The sequence below is a fragment of the Molothrus ater genome, chromosome 2, assembly GCF_012460135.2.
Source record: "Molothrus ater isolate BHLD 08-10-18 breed brown headed cowbird chromosome 2, BPBGC_Mater_1.1, whole genome shotgun sequence".
Classification (NCBI taxonomy): Eukaryota; Metazoa; Chordata; class Aves; order Passeriformes; family Icteridae; genus Molothrus; species Molothrus ater.
The window spans coordinates 74,692,961-74,705,717 of NC_050479.2; positions in this window are offsets into that span (position 1 = coordinate 74,692,961).

The window sequence follows — 12,757 nt, forward strand, 5'->3', positions numbered from 1 at the left end:
AACGGGACAGCCGTGCTGCTGTGGCTGTCACCCTTGGCTCCCAAACCACCTTCTTCCGTGAAGCAGCCTGCAGCTGCTGCTCTCTGACAAGCAGATGATCCAAACAATTTCAAAGTCTGTAGAGGATTTTTAATTTCAAGTACATAAAGCATTCAGAAATTAGTCTTTTTATTGTTCCTGCATTTTCTTTCTAAAACTGAAAAATGAGCATTACTCCATGGGCTGCCAGTAGCATATTTACCTTTCAAGTCTGTTTATCAGTTTGATGCAAAGATTTGCATCAAATCCATTTTTATCTGAATTAGGTCTAATAAGCAGACACACATTTTCTTCACAACTGTTCTCCATGCCAAAACTGCTCAAGCTTAAAATCAATATTGCATTATTGTGCACCTGTGACAATATGGCTAGTAGCTTGTTTCCCAGCTTTTTTACCTGTTGGCTGCACATGAAATCCTTTTCAATCCAAAACCTCTCCAGTTGGAATTTAAGCTTGCTATTTTGGGACTTGTCAATTTAAAACATACCCATATCACTGTCTAAAGGTTGCTTGGCACCCAAATGACACCATGACACCCAAGGCTGCTCGTGTGTGGGAGTATCTTCCTCAGAGAAGTAGCAATTCTGAGCAGTTTTGACAAACTGGAACCAAGCATTGAAATACAGCTGTTGAAGAGCAAAATTCAACATCAGGAGATCATATTTTTTAGCATTTTCAAAACTTACTGTAACGTTAGACATTTTGTGATACTTTTCTGAACTGGAGCTGGTATAAAGGTCTACTGACACTTTGTGGATGTGTTTAATCCATATTTGGGAAGTCTTAGAACAGGTTCATAGACCTCTTGCTCTCAAAATTATAAACAAGCCCAGTCTTTTTTTTTATGTTATTACTAGTTTTACATGCCTATAGTAAGAGGGTAACTCTAATGTAAAGACCAATTAGAAAATTTTTTTGATCAGTGTTGGGAAATAGCGATTGCCCCAGATGCAATATTTCTAGGTAGTATGATTTCAAAACTTCAGAGTAAAAATGAATAATGAACATCTATGTAAACAGTATGTCTTTATATAAATGTTAAAAAACACCTTGAACTGATGAAGCAAAAAGAATGTACTTTGCTTTTCCAAAACAGCATCACAACAAAATTAGAAAACAGAAAAAATATTGTTTGAATGAAAGAATATGATGAGCAAGATCGCCTTGTTGTGACTTCATGCCTAAACTGCTTGTGGTGTATAAGCATGCCTGTTAGACACTCATAGGAATCAAAACAAAGACCATCAATTTTGAATGTTTTTAATCCATAATCTCAAAGTAGGTATCAGATGTCCAGCAGGGAAAACATGCAGATGAGGAATGGTGAAGCCTTATGTGAGCAATGATGTGAGCAATAATGAAATCAGACATACCATGAAAAATGTGACATGAACAATGGCTATTAAGAAGGCACCTGAGAAGGTGGGGGATTTTTCACCCTTTGGTGTCCTCAGCTGAAGATTTCTATTGCCTTCAGGTGAAGATATTGATGTTTTTTGGGGAAATATGCTATAGCCAAGCAAATAATGTTTTACTCAAATATACAGTTATGTGATGTAAACAAGTACATTTTTTTCTGCGATTTTGATACAAACCAGAGAAAATCAGACACTCAATGAGATTATAATTGGAAAATGGATGGCTATCTGTCAACCTCCTTTGTAAAAAGCCCTTTCTAAATCTGTCTGACTGGTGCTGTCATACTTGATTTTTTCCTGTAAGGAAAACAGATTGCTTGCTTCTTTATGGTAAATTACTGTACCAATGTACTCAGAACATCCCTTAATGTTGGTATAACCTAGTTAGATGCACTGTATCATCAAAATTTTCATTTCTGCATAAATTTATTGGGAGACTGGACAGCTGTAGTTTTTGAGTACCTGCCCACCTTATGTCTACTTATTATATTACAGATGCTGCTTCTTTAATTTCTTATGTGCTTCTCTGGAGTTCATAGTGTTCCAATGAATTTGTAGTTGATATTTTAAGAGTGCAGTTTGTATTAGCTGAGCAGAATGGTCGTGCATCACTCCCATTTTTGGTATTTCAATGAAAAATGCACATCCAAGCACTGTTTTCCAGAGAACTCAGCAGTGACTGTACAGATGTGTAATGGTGTTGTACTAAGAGAGGATTCCTATTCCGACCACTGGAGTTAAAACTGAAATGTACAGAGGAAAATCTGAAGCATATCATGCTGGAATTGGGCTCTAGACAATTACAATGGTTTCTCCTTAAAATTAAGGGCAAATTTGTGAAAGTTCCTGTTAAATATTATTTTTAAATGATCACTGACTCTATTTCATGTCTGATTTACTTATACATACAACTCTCAGACAACAAATTGGAAGCCAGAAAACACTATAAAAATAAAAATAATTCAGAAGTGGTAAAGCAAAGCATCACTGAAGAAATGTTTTATTTGTCACCGTCAAAACCAACAGGTTTCTTTTCAAAGTAAAACCAAAGCTTGCTTCAAGCTGAATTGTGTCACAATTGACTACACATTTCAGCCTGACTGAGGCAGCCCTTTCCAACAGGGAACTGTTTAACCAGAAAACCCTTGAGTGTCTCTGACCGTGGGAGAGTGAATCAACCTGCCCAGAGATGCTGACCTGCTTGAGCAGGACAGGAGGATGTTTGTGGCTGGGATATATCAGGACCCCACACTTCTCTGTGGCATGTTTGGAGAAGCTCTGCTCAGTTTTTGTGTCAGCTGTGCCTTTAATGCAATGCTTTCCTTTATTTTTGTGGCCTGCTTCTTCTAACCCGATGTTCCCACAGTCCCTTAACACATAATTGTGTTCAGGGAACTGAGGCAACCTGCTCTTTCTGAGGCTATTTTCCATGATAAACAAAATAGCAACATGTAAAAGCTGCTAATAAATGGCACATTCCTCAGGAGAGAAGGTATTACCTCAGTATTATCCCATTTTCTGCTCATTCAAAGACTCTCAAGGTCAAAGAGCCTGAGGCCTCCCTCGAGGCCATGCTAATGCCAGACTGGCTGTGCATGCCAAGCTGCCAGCCCAAAGGTTATGTGGTACAGGCTTTGACTGTCAATATTACTATACTGCTGCTTTTCTTTCCCATTTAACATTCCCCTGCACTGCACCAATTTTATGTCAGGCTTTTAAAAAGTCTCTCTCTTATCACCTGAAATTTTCGAAACAGTAGGTGAAGAGGCAGGCTATATATAAATACTTACATACATTATGCACAAAAAAATATAGGTTGAAGGAACTATCTCAGGAGGATAAAGCACTTGAATTCAAGAATTAAGAAGAATAAGACTATCTGTGTAGTTTTAATTTATTCTCCTGCCCTCCTTATATAAAACTGAAGTGCTGAACTGAGTTATCATATCTCAAGAGACTTGTAATTCATTCTCTTCTTTTTTAATCTCAGACTGAACCACATTTCTGATAACCTAATGCAAACAAACACACTGTGCTGCAGTGTTCCTTCCAAGAATGGATGTGATCATACAGAAACTGATAAGCAAGCAAAAATATTACAAAGAAATCAAACCTGCATGCTTTGTATGACGCACTAAAAAAAAATCTTCAATTAAAACATGGTCTTAAAAGAAACCTGTCGTCCAGGCTGCTATGCAACACACACTGACAAAAGCAAATTCAGGTTGGCAATTCCATTCCAAACTTCTTTTAAAATTTTTAATCTATTATCATTTTTAATCTAGGACCATAGAACTGAGACACCACCATTAAACCTGTATCAGGTGCTGGTGAGGTTGTGCTCCTGAGGCTGGTACAAACAGTTTACATCAATGTATATCCCAGAGGGAACTGTAAGTTAGAAAACCTTTCACTGACCCAGCATCTTTAAATGTGACTTTGCAGAGTTCGACTCTGTTGCAATTATATTTTTTATTCTCCCTCCATTCAAATATTGCATATTCTGGTCACAGGGTCAGATCACTTTAAAAACCATGATTTTCAGTCAATGCCCAGTCCATTCAAAGAATTTCAGATACAAAGTTTGCACAGCTGCCTCTGTTCTAATTCTCTGAGCAAATTTTGGAGGCTGCAAATATCTGTGTTTGTGTCAGAGATGTTTACAACTCTGTACATGGAGAGAACTTCCCCAACAGGGAAGTGACAACTGCTTTCAAGGCTAAGAAGGATCTATTTCCTGTCTTGAATCCACAGCAAAACCTGCCCAAGTTCTTCTGCTCTGAAATTTGAAAAATAAGCATTGTGGAAAACTTAAGGAAAATGTTAAGATATGTACAGAACATTAACTATAGCTCATGATTTCATAAAGTAAATTTTAAAATATTTAATCTAGGTTTGCTAAAGTGGATTTCTTCAAACTCATGGTTTTATCTCTTCTGCTAATTTTTCATGAAAATCAGCTATTTCTATAATTATATTTTATAGTGACATTTCAAATATTGTTTAATTACTGTTTACAGTAGATTTGAGAGTAAATGGAAGTTAGAATAAACAGTAGATTTAAAAATCTTTAATATAAATAGTCACTATTTGTTCAGATTTTAATCTTCAAAAAACAGCAATTACGGATAAGGGGATGAGACAGCACATCACATCCAACAAAGTGGACTGAAAAGCCAATTCTACAGATACAGATCTCTTCAGGACTGCAGCAGACAAATATTGCCTTTCCCAAAGGATACATGGGTGGAAGGTTGACCACAGAGCTGAGTGACCGTCACTTGTGTGACCTTAGTACAAACCAGAGACATTCCAAAAAGGGGAAACTCCATGCATGGTCCTCACACCTGCAACTGCTTTTAAAACTTTTATCTGCAAACTGTTGCTAGAGGGAATTGTTTGCTTGTATGCAGTTTCTGGAAGCTTTACTTCCTGCTTTAATCAAATGGATTTCCTTGGAAATTTTGGTTATGAGAAGAACCCATAAGAGAATTTATAGACAGTCGAATTAAAGGTAATTCACGAAATATCTACATTAACACACAGAGCTCACACCATCTATGTTATTTACTGTTATTCTAAGATATGAAATTATTTCCCCAGTGTCTTAGGAGAGAAAAAAAAAGTTTAGAGTACTTCCTAATAACACTAATGCCAGAATACAAACTCTACCTGAATGTCTTAGGCACAGTGTATTTGATAAAGGACCATACCTTTCAGTAGCATATGGGCAAAAACCAACAAATGTTAATCCTTCATTCAGGCTTAAAGCCTTTGGGATTTGCTGCTGTTGCCACCAATTAGAAATCACATATTCTGCTGTTAAAAAGGAGAATAAAAATAAAAAGGATACAATGGTTTTAGCTTACTCAACTTATTCAACCTCTTATACTTACTTCATTCTGCAGTGCTCTTCCCAGGCAGTGACTGGGGCCTCTCTCAGCAGCCAAGGGATGAGCTGGTCAGTCCTGTGGAGCAGGAGCCTGGACACTAGCCCTGAGTGAAGAGCCACCAACACACAAAGAGTTCATCTTTCCTTATTTTTCCCCTTGGAAACTTCAAAGGGAGACCATGCATTTGTTGTGCTGATGCTCCTGTCAGAAACTGATGAATGAATTAGAAGAAAATCTTCATTTTCATCCCTTTGCCCTTTTCCACTTTCTGTGTTTGGTTCAATGCTGGACCATAAGTGTCTCTGCAGAGAGATGGTCTTTTTTCTCTATATGTTTATAGTGTTTATTTTAATATTTACATTAATTAGTATAAACAGCCTTTTTCATGAAAAGTTGCAAAAACTTTGTAACCTGGATGCTGCCCTTGGGTCACTTGTTCACTTTCAGACGGCCCCTGAACTCAAAGGAGCAGCCAGATTGCATCCTCTGGCTTCTCTTTTAATAATCATCTCACTATTGACAGTCATTCTTCTCCAGATGGGAAAATTAACATCCAAGTGCAAAACATTTCTTATTGGGGATTTATTTTGGATAGGTAATTTCATTTCTTTTCTACAGTTTTGAAATGCTGCAGAGATAACAAGCAGTCTGCCCCATTTCAGATCTGGCATGAAGTGCTGCAGGATTTCCATGCTGATTCAAGTGGCACAGCCATTCATTTGTCATACGGCCAGTTGGAGAAGTTGTTTATAACTCAGCAAATTTAGTTGGTTTCCATCTTATACTATTTTCCAAAAGATTTCACACCTGTTTTTAATTTCTTTTTAAAATCCTCTTTTTGCAATATCTCATACTTTTTGAAGTGACGTTTGCTTGCAAAGAGGAAAGCAATTATCTCTGAGAAACATGTAAGTCTCTGGACTGTCTTCATTCTTCTTTTTTGGCTTCTACTGCTGACTCTCTCAAAATTTTCTTTTTTGGACCACTTTTTAGAAGTTGTCAATAATGTTCAAGCAATGGAAAACTCATACTCCAAACAGTAACTGTTATATTTTTGATGGTTCAGATTGTAGCTAATAGCTTCCATATAAATACGAAGAAACAATTTTTTCAGAAGCTCTATCTTAGCAGCACATATTAACCTCTGCAATTTCACCTACAAATGCTGAATTGAAGTGGTTTACTAAAAATTCCTCTACTTCTATCAGAAAGAAAAAATCACCCCTTATCTACTTTGTACATTCTTATTTGGTTTTATTCTAACAGGTTTAGCTAAATAAGGTTTGAACAGCGAAAAGCAATGAGTTTCAGAGCTCCCTATGTACATTGCATCTTGAAAATTGAAGTAATCACAGATGATTGTTTAAACATGAATGGAAAACAGCTAAGCAAGATTTTTAAGAAATGCTTTTTCCTCAGCAGCACTTGGTCATGGGGCTTAATAGTGACTTACGATGGCTACAGCTATTTAGCCAAGCAGTTTTGCAGGAAAAATTAGTAATTAGTCTCGTATTTTTCGTCTCCTGGAGAGTGCCAGTCTAAGACAAGTCAAGTTACTGTTCTGCTTTCTGCCATTTTTAGATAGAATTCTAAATAGGTTACAGAAATATAGAAGGAAAATACTATATAATCTCTGAGGAAGACTCCTCATTGGCAGACACCTCAGACCAGCAGTGCAGGAGGCATTCCTGCCTCCTAAAGCCATCTGCACTGGGGACAGACTGCAAAATAAACACCTGTTCCCTACACCAGCCCAGTGCTGACTCCACCTTAGGCTGGATTTAATTTGCCATTCTTACTGAAGTCAGTACACACTCACCAAAACAATTGTCTGACACAAATGAAATTGCATTCTTGAAGAAATTCTCTGAGCTGTCAACAATGCAGCATTGTGCAAAGCACAAAGCATAATAATGCTTCTTAAAATTACAATGATGATACAGTAACCTTACATCTGTTGTGTTTCTTAGAGGGATTTTAATCATGTATAATACAATATGATAGATTTTAATGTACTGCAAGTCACTTAAATACTTTAATTTAAAAATAATTTTGAAATTACTGTTTTCCTACTTTGTTGCTGATGTTAAGGCTTTTACACATTCCATGTCTTGTGCAAGCTCTTAATCATTAATTGCTCAGAAGGTATCACCTTGCTTAGGTAAGTCACTATTAAAATTTTCAACCAGGAGGGCGGATGAAGACTCCCAAAGCCAAGAACATCAGCATTCACCTTTCACTCAGAGTAAAACTGAAAAGCAGCTAGTCTCCAAGAAATGAGAAGGGCTTTTGCCCAAAAAGCACATTGCACATTAATGTGGTTAGAAACTGAGCTGCATGAAAGGCTGAGTAACCTGGGAGGTGGTGCTGATCCCAGGCTGATCAACAACTGAGTGCTAAGAGATAGCGTGTGATTTTGGGGTGGGGAGTGGTAGAGGGGGAATGGGAGATACTCAGAAGGAGCTCCCACAAATTGTTTGTCCCCTGAGGAAACATAACTTGGAGCACCTCTTTGGGAAACTAATCAAGTTGTATGATAAAATTCATAAAGCCCCAAATACCAATAAGTCTGGCCAAATAATTAGCCTTCTTTCACCATCTATGAGGGAAGCAGGCAGCAAATTACAGCCACTCTTCATGTTGGACAGCACAAATTACAGGATTTAAAGCCCAACAGAGCACTTAGGCCCCCCAGTGCTGGGCACCAACAGACTCCATTTAATGATGTATGTCTTTCCCCAAAGACACCCATGTGCTCAGCACTGCTGAATGTAAACTACCTTGTTGTATTGTGTTCTGTTAAAGTTGGACTGTTCTGTTCCCCCCTTGTTTGGTAATGGTTCTGCCCCGGTTCTCCCTCCCCTCCCTGTTAGCCTCTGTCACCCTAACTCCACCCCAGTTGTCATTGTATCTTTTAAAACTCCTCCCTGGTTTCTCTAGAAACCAATGTATCCTTTCCTTAACCCCTCCCCAGTGCCCTGCCAGTCACTCTCCATTCCCCCCTTTATTGCTAGAAGTTTCCAGCTGGAGAGCTGAATGATTGGCTCAGGGGTCAGGGCCCCTCCTTCGAATTGCTCCCATTGGTGTTTTCCCCATGTCAGTGCTTTGGATCTCACTCCCCACTTTATCCTCATTGGTCGAAAGACTGGCTCCTCCCTTACATCCTCCACCCTTTAAAAGCTGCTGTAGTCCCTCCTTCTTGGTCTTCCTCTGCTGGGTTCCCTGCAGTCCATTAAGGCCTGGATTAACTGCAGTTAAGTCCACCCTCTTTATTCCGCTGGTTGCAGCTTGGAGATGGCCACGTCCTGCACAAGGCAATGTCTTCAGCTATAACGCTGAGCGTTGGCCTTAGGCGCTGTCCTGAAACCTGGTTATCGGGTCAAGTTCCCCCATGCTGCTAGCGGTGCTGGCAAGCTAGCCAGACGTCTCTCTCACAGCTGCACTGCTGCAGTACCTCACCGACATTTCAAACTTTCCTCCTCTCTGGAGTCTGTGCCCCAGCACCAAGAAAAGCCAAATCCACTGCTAGAAAAGTACCTTGTTAAAGGTAGAAGCATGGGTTTAGTCCTTCAGCTTCAGTTGTAGCTGGATATTTCCTACAAGCCACAGAGCAGGCTGAGGGCACTGCAGTCACTACCCACTCCTGGGCTGAGCAGCTACACAGACTCTGCTCCCCATAAGGAGCATCTGAATTTGCCAGAATTCAGGCAAAATTTTTGTCATCCATGTGGAGAGCAAGACATCAACTCCAGCCCACCAGTAACTGTGGGGCTTCAACATGAAGCCTTGGTCTCCACCAGTATTCTTTTTACAATGTGAAGAGGTGTAAGTGATGATGTAAGAGGCAGGGATATCTCACCACTGTTTCATGCTGAAATAAAGGCTGACCTTTAAAAATGGGCCTTTATGTCATATGGAAACGTGCACAAGATAAATGAAGAAGCAGTTGGAGGCTGTGATTGAGGCTGTTCCATGTGCCCTGTCCTCTGCCACTCAACCTCCCCTCCCAGGTAGCAGTGCTGAAGCCATGGTGGGCAGGTCAGTGAATGGAACTGGGTGAGCTGAAAACTGTGCCCTCAGAAGTCCATGGGCTTCTCTGGAGGACACCTACACAACATATGCTTTGTGTTTGACTTGCGTTGTCAAGCTGCACCTTTTAGAGGTAGCATCTCATTGCACTTCAGCTCTTCAGCATTGTGACAAATTCAACCTTTTGCTTGATGGATTGCAGTAGTGAAGAGGGGACAGTAGCCTAAGCATGTGAATCATGAATAGGATGAAGGAGGTCTTTCACAGCAAAGAGAGGCAAACTGGATGAACATCTATTGATTTAGCTTTACTTATTATTTTGCAATATACCAAGGTACAGGACCTGTTCTAAACACCTAATACAGAAAACATAAAACTTCAGCAGTATTTTTTAGGCTAAGAGTTATAATTTAAAAAACCTCTGCAGCTGTTTCTTGCACCAAAGTTTTATTTTAGCAAGTTGTAAGAATTCTTTTCAGAAAGTTTATCAAAGCTCTTTTCCTGACAAACTGAGACAAAATGGCAAACATAAATATGAACAGTGGTGTTCTCATTTGCATTTAGATAAACATTATAAACACAGCTTAAGTAGTAGTGATTCTGAGAATACTTAAATGGCTTCTAGTTGTAATGCTACACTCCACTTAGCTGAAATAGTTACTTTCTATGCATCATTAGACTTGCATTAGACACCTTGTACTTCTACATTCAAACCAAGGCCAGCCTTGAAAATATCAGGCAGGGTGTGGATTTTGAATGGGATCATTATTTCCAGAATATTGGGCCAAACTATAATCTGGTGGAAATAGGCTGGAGGATTTTGAGACAATTGTACAAAAGGTGTGACTTGAAAATAAATTTGAAACAGAAAATTAATACAGCACGCACCTAACTAGACTGAGAGGATACAGTCCCTGCTCTTCCTAGGCATAGCTCCAGGTCCTTTGGAAATTCAAACCCAGTGTTTGCACTGGAAGCCTCTAAGCCTGACACACCTCAGTGGCGGAGAGGTCTGCCCAGATATCTGCCTTTGCTGATTCAGGGTAAACTCATCCTCATTTACATCCATTAAAAGCTGTCTGGCAATAGCACCAGAAATGTGCTCTCTTGCAATAATTTAAATAATAATTATGTTACAGAAATAATTTAAAGGTAAACTTATATTGGCCATTCAGCAAAGGCTGATTTATATGAGCAGCTCTTATTCATTCATCATATTCTTTAAGTTGTTTCAAGAATAAAATATGTTGTATTGAAGTAAGGAAAGTTAGAGAAGAGATTTGGTCTGGTCAAACTTAAAGGATACAATTTTTATAAACAAAAAATCATGAAAAAAAAACCAAATTTAAAAGTAATCAGAAGCCTAGTATATGGAATAGAGAAGAGAAACCAGGAAAGGCTTTTCTCCAGAAAATATTCCCAAACACTATTTTAACTTCTCTACATTTTTATGATTACTTCTAACTTGAGGGAGAGGATAAACCTGTGAGTACTAACCAAAAACTAGAGCAGAAGCCTAAGTAAAATTTTGAAATGTTTTCTCCTTTTTACAACTGCTGAGACAAGTCACAGAGAAAGAAGCTGATGAGCGAACTTTGCTTTCTGATTCTTTCTGGAGATTTCAAGGAGGAGAATCTGGAATCAAGGAGGAGAAAGTCTCATTTGCTCCCATATGGCAGTGCAGCTCACACACAAGGGTCTGACTTTCTCCTGGTCCATCTATCAGTCAGTGCCTGCAGGACAATCACCCATATGCACCAGTGCAAACACTCTTTTTGTTTCACATCGCTCTGCTGCCTCTAATACTCTCCTCTGCTGCATCCAGATAGGACTAACTATAGGCTAAGCTGGATGCTGATCCTGTAAATGTGGGACAGTAAGGAACTTGCAGAAAAAGTCCAGCATCAATAGCCAGCACAAGCTTTTAATCTCATGGGCATATCAAGTTTTCCTGGCTGCAGCACTGCTCAGCGATCACACAAGTCCCAGCTGCCTTCAGGCAGAGGCAGGAATTCAGCTGCCATTGCAAACAAAGAGGCAGGGGTAGGCTCCACTTCTGTGTGACTCCATCTAAGGACCTCCCCAGTGCCAGTGACAGCTGGGCCACCCTGCTGCATATCCAGCTCAGTCCTCACCCAGTGACTGTCCATGGGCCACCCCTGAAATAGAGGGAGAATGTGGTATTTTCAGGGTCCCACGTGGCAGGAAGGAAATGATGAATCTGACTCCATGTTCTTAGAAGGCTAATGTATTATTATATTATATTATGCTATACTAAAACTATATTAAAGAATAGAGAAAGGATACTTACAGAAGGCTTAACAAGATACTAATGAAAAACCCGTGACTCTCGCCAGAGTCCCGACACAGCTGGACCGTGATAGTCATAAAGTCAAAACAATTCACACGAAACCAATCAGACAACCACCTGCGTGATAAACAATCTCCAAACCACATTCCAAAGCAGCAAAACACAGGAGAAGCAAATGAGATAATATTGTTTTCCTTTTTCTCTGAGGCTTCTCAGCTTCCCAGGAGAAGAATCCTGGGCAAGGGGATTTTTCCAGAAAATATGACAGTGACAGGAGAAGGTCACAATAGAGGAATGTCTTTACATTAGACACAGAGCAGAATAAAGGGAGGGAAGCACAGGGTAACCATATTCTCTTCATCTCACCTTCTCTGTATGGCAATGATACATTTTCTAGCCCAGGCAGTGCATTCTCATTATTTTGTTTTCATCCTCTTTGTGGTAAAATTTGATTTTGCCTCCATTGCTGTACAGGGCTGTACCTTTTGAAGAGTCTGAGGTCTGCTTCTTATGAGTTACCACTGTATGGCACAATCCAGCTCTTACCAGAGTTCAGTAAGTCAGAGTTTTTTACATCTTCCTTCCCTAGTCAGACATAATACAAAGAACTAAAAAATTAACATAATATTAAATTAACATAATACAGAATTTCAAACCCATCATCCTGTAACCTGTAACAGTTTATGAAATTCAGTGGGTGCCCAGAGGGGCATGGGATGTTCTCTCTTGCCTCTACTGCTCTTATTTCTGAAATGGTTGTGGGCATAAAAGGTCTGGAGTCTCTGCCTCTTGGGCTTTGTCAGCTACAATGATGGAATTCCATCTCATACATTGACCTGTTGTCCGTCCTCCAGGAATCAGAAGATACTGCTTCCTCTTTCACAGTTTATATACATCTGGGCCCAAAATATCTTCTATTGAGAATGCTATTTAAAGGCTTCTGGGTTGTAGATTCTCTTCACTGGCTCATACATGCCTTTTGGACATAGCTGCTCCTGAGATCTTCATCTGAAGTTGCCTCAGGATGTTTAAAACCGATCAAAACAGCTGGTATTTTAAAACCTCA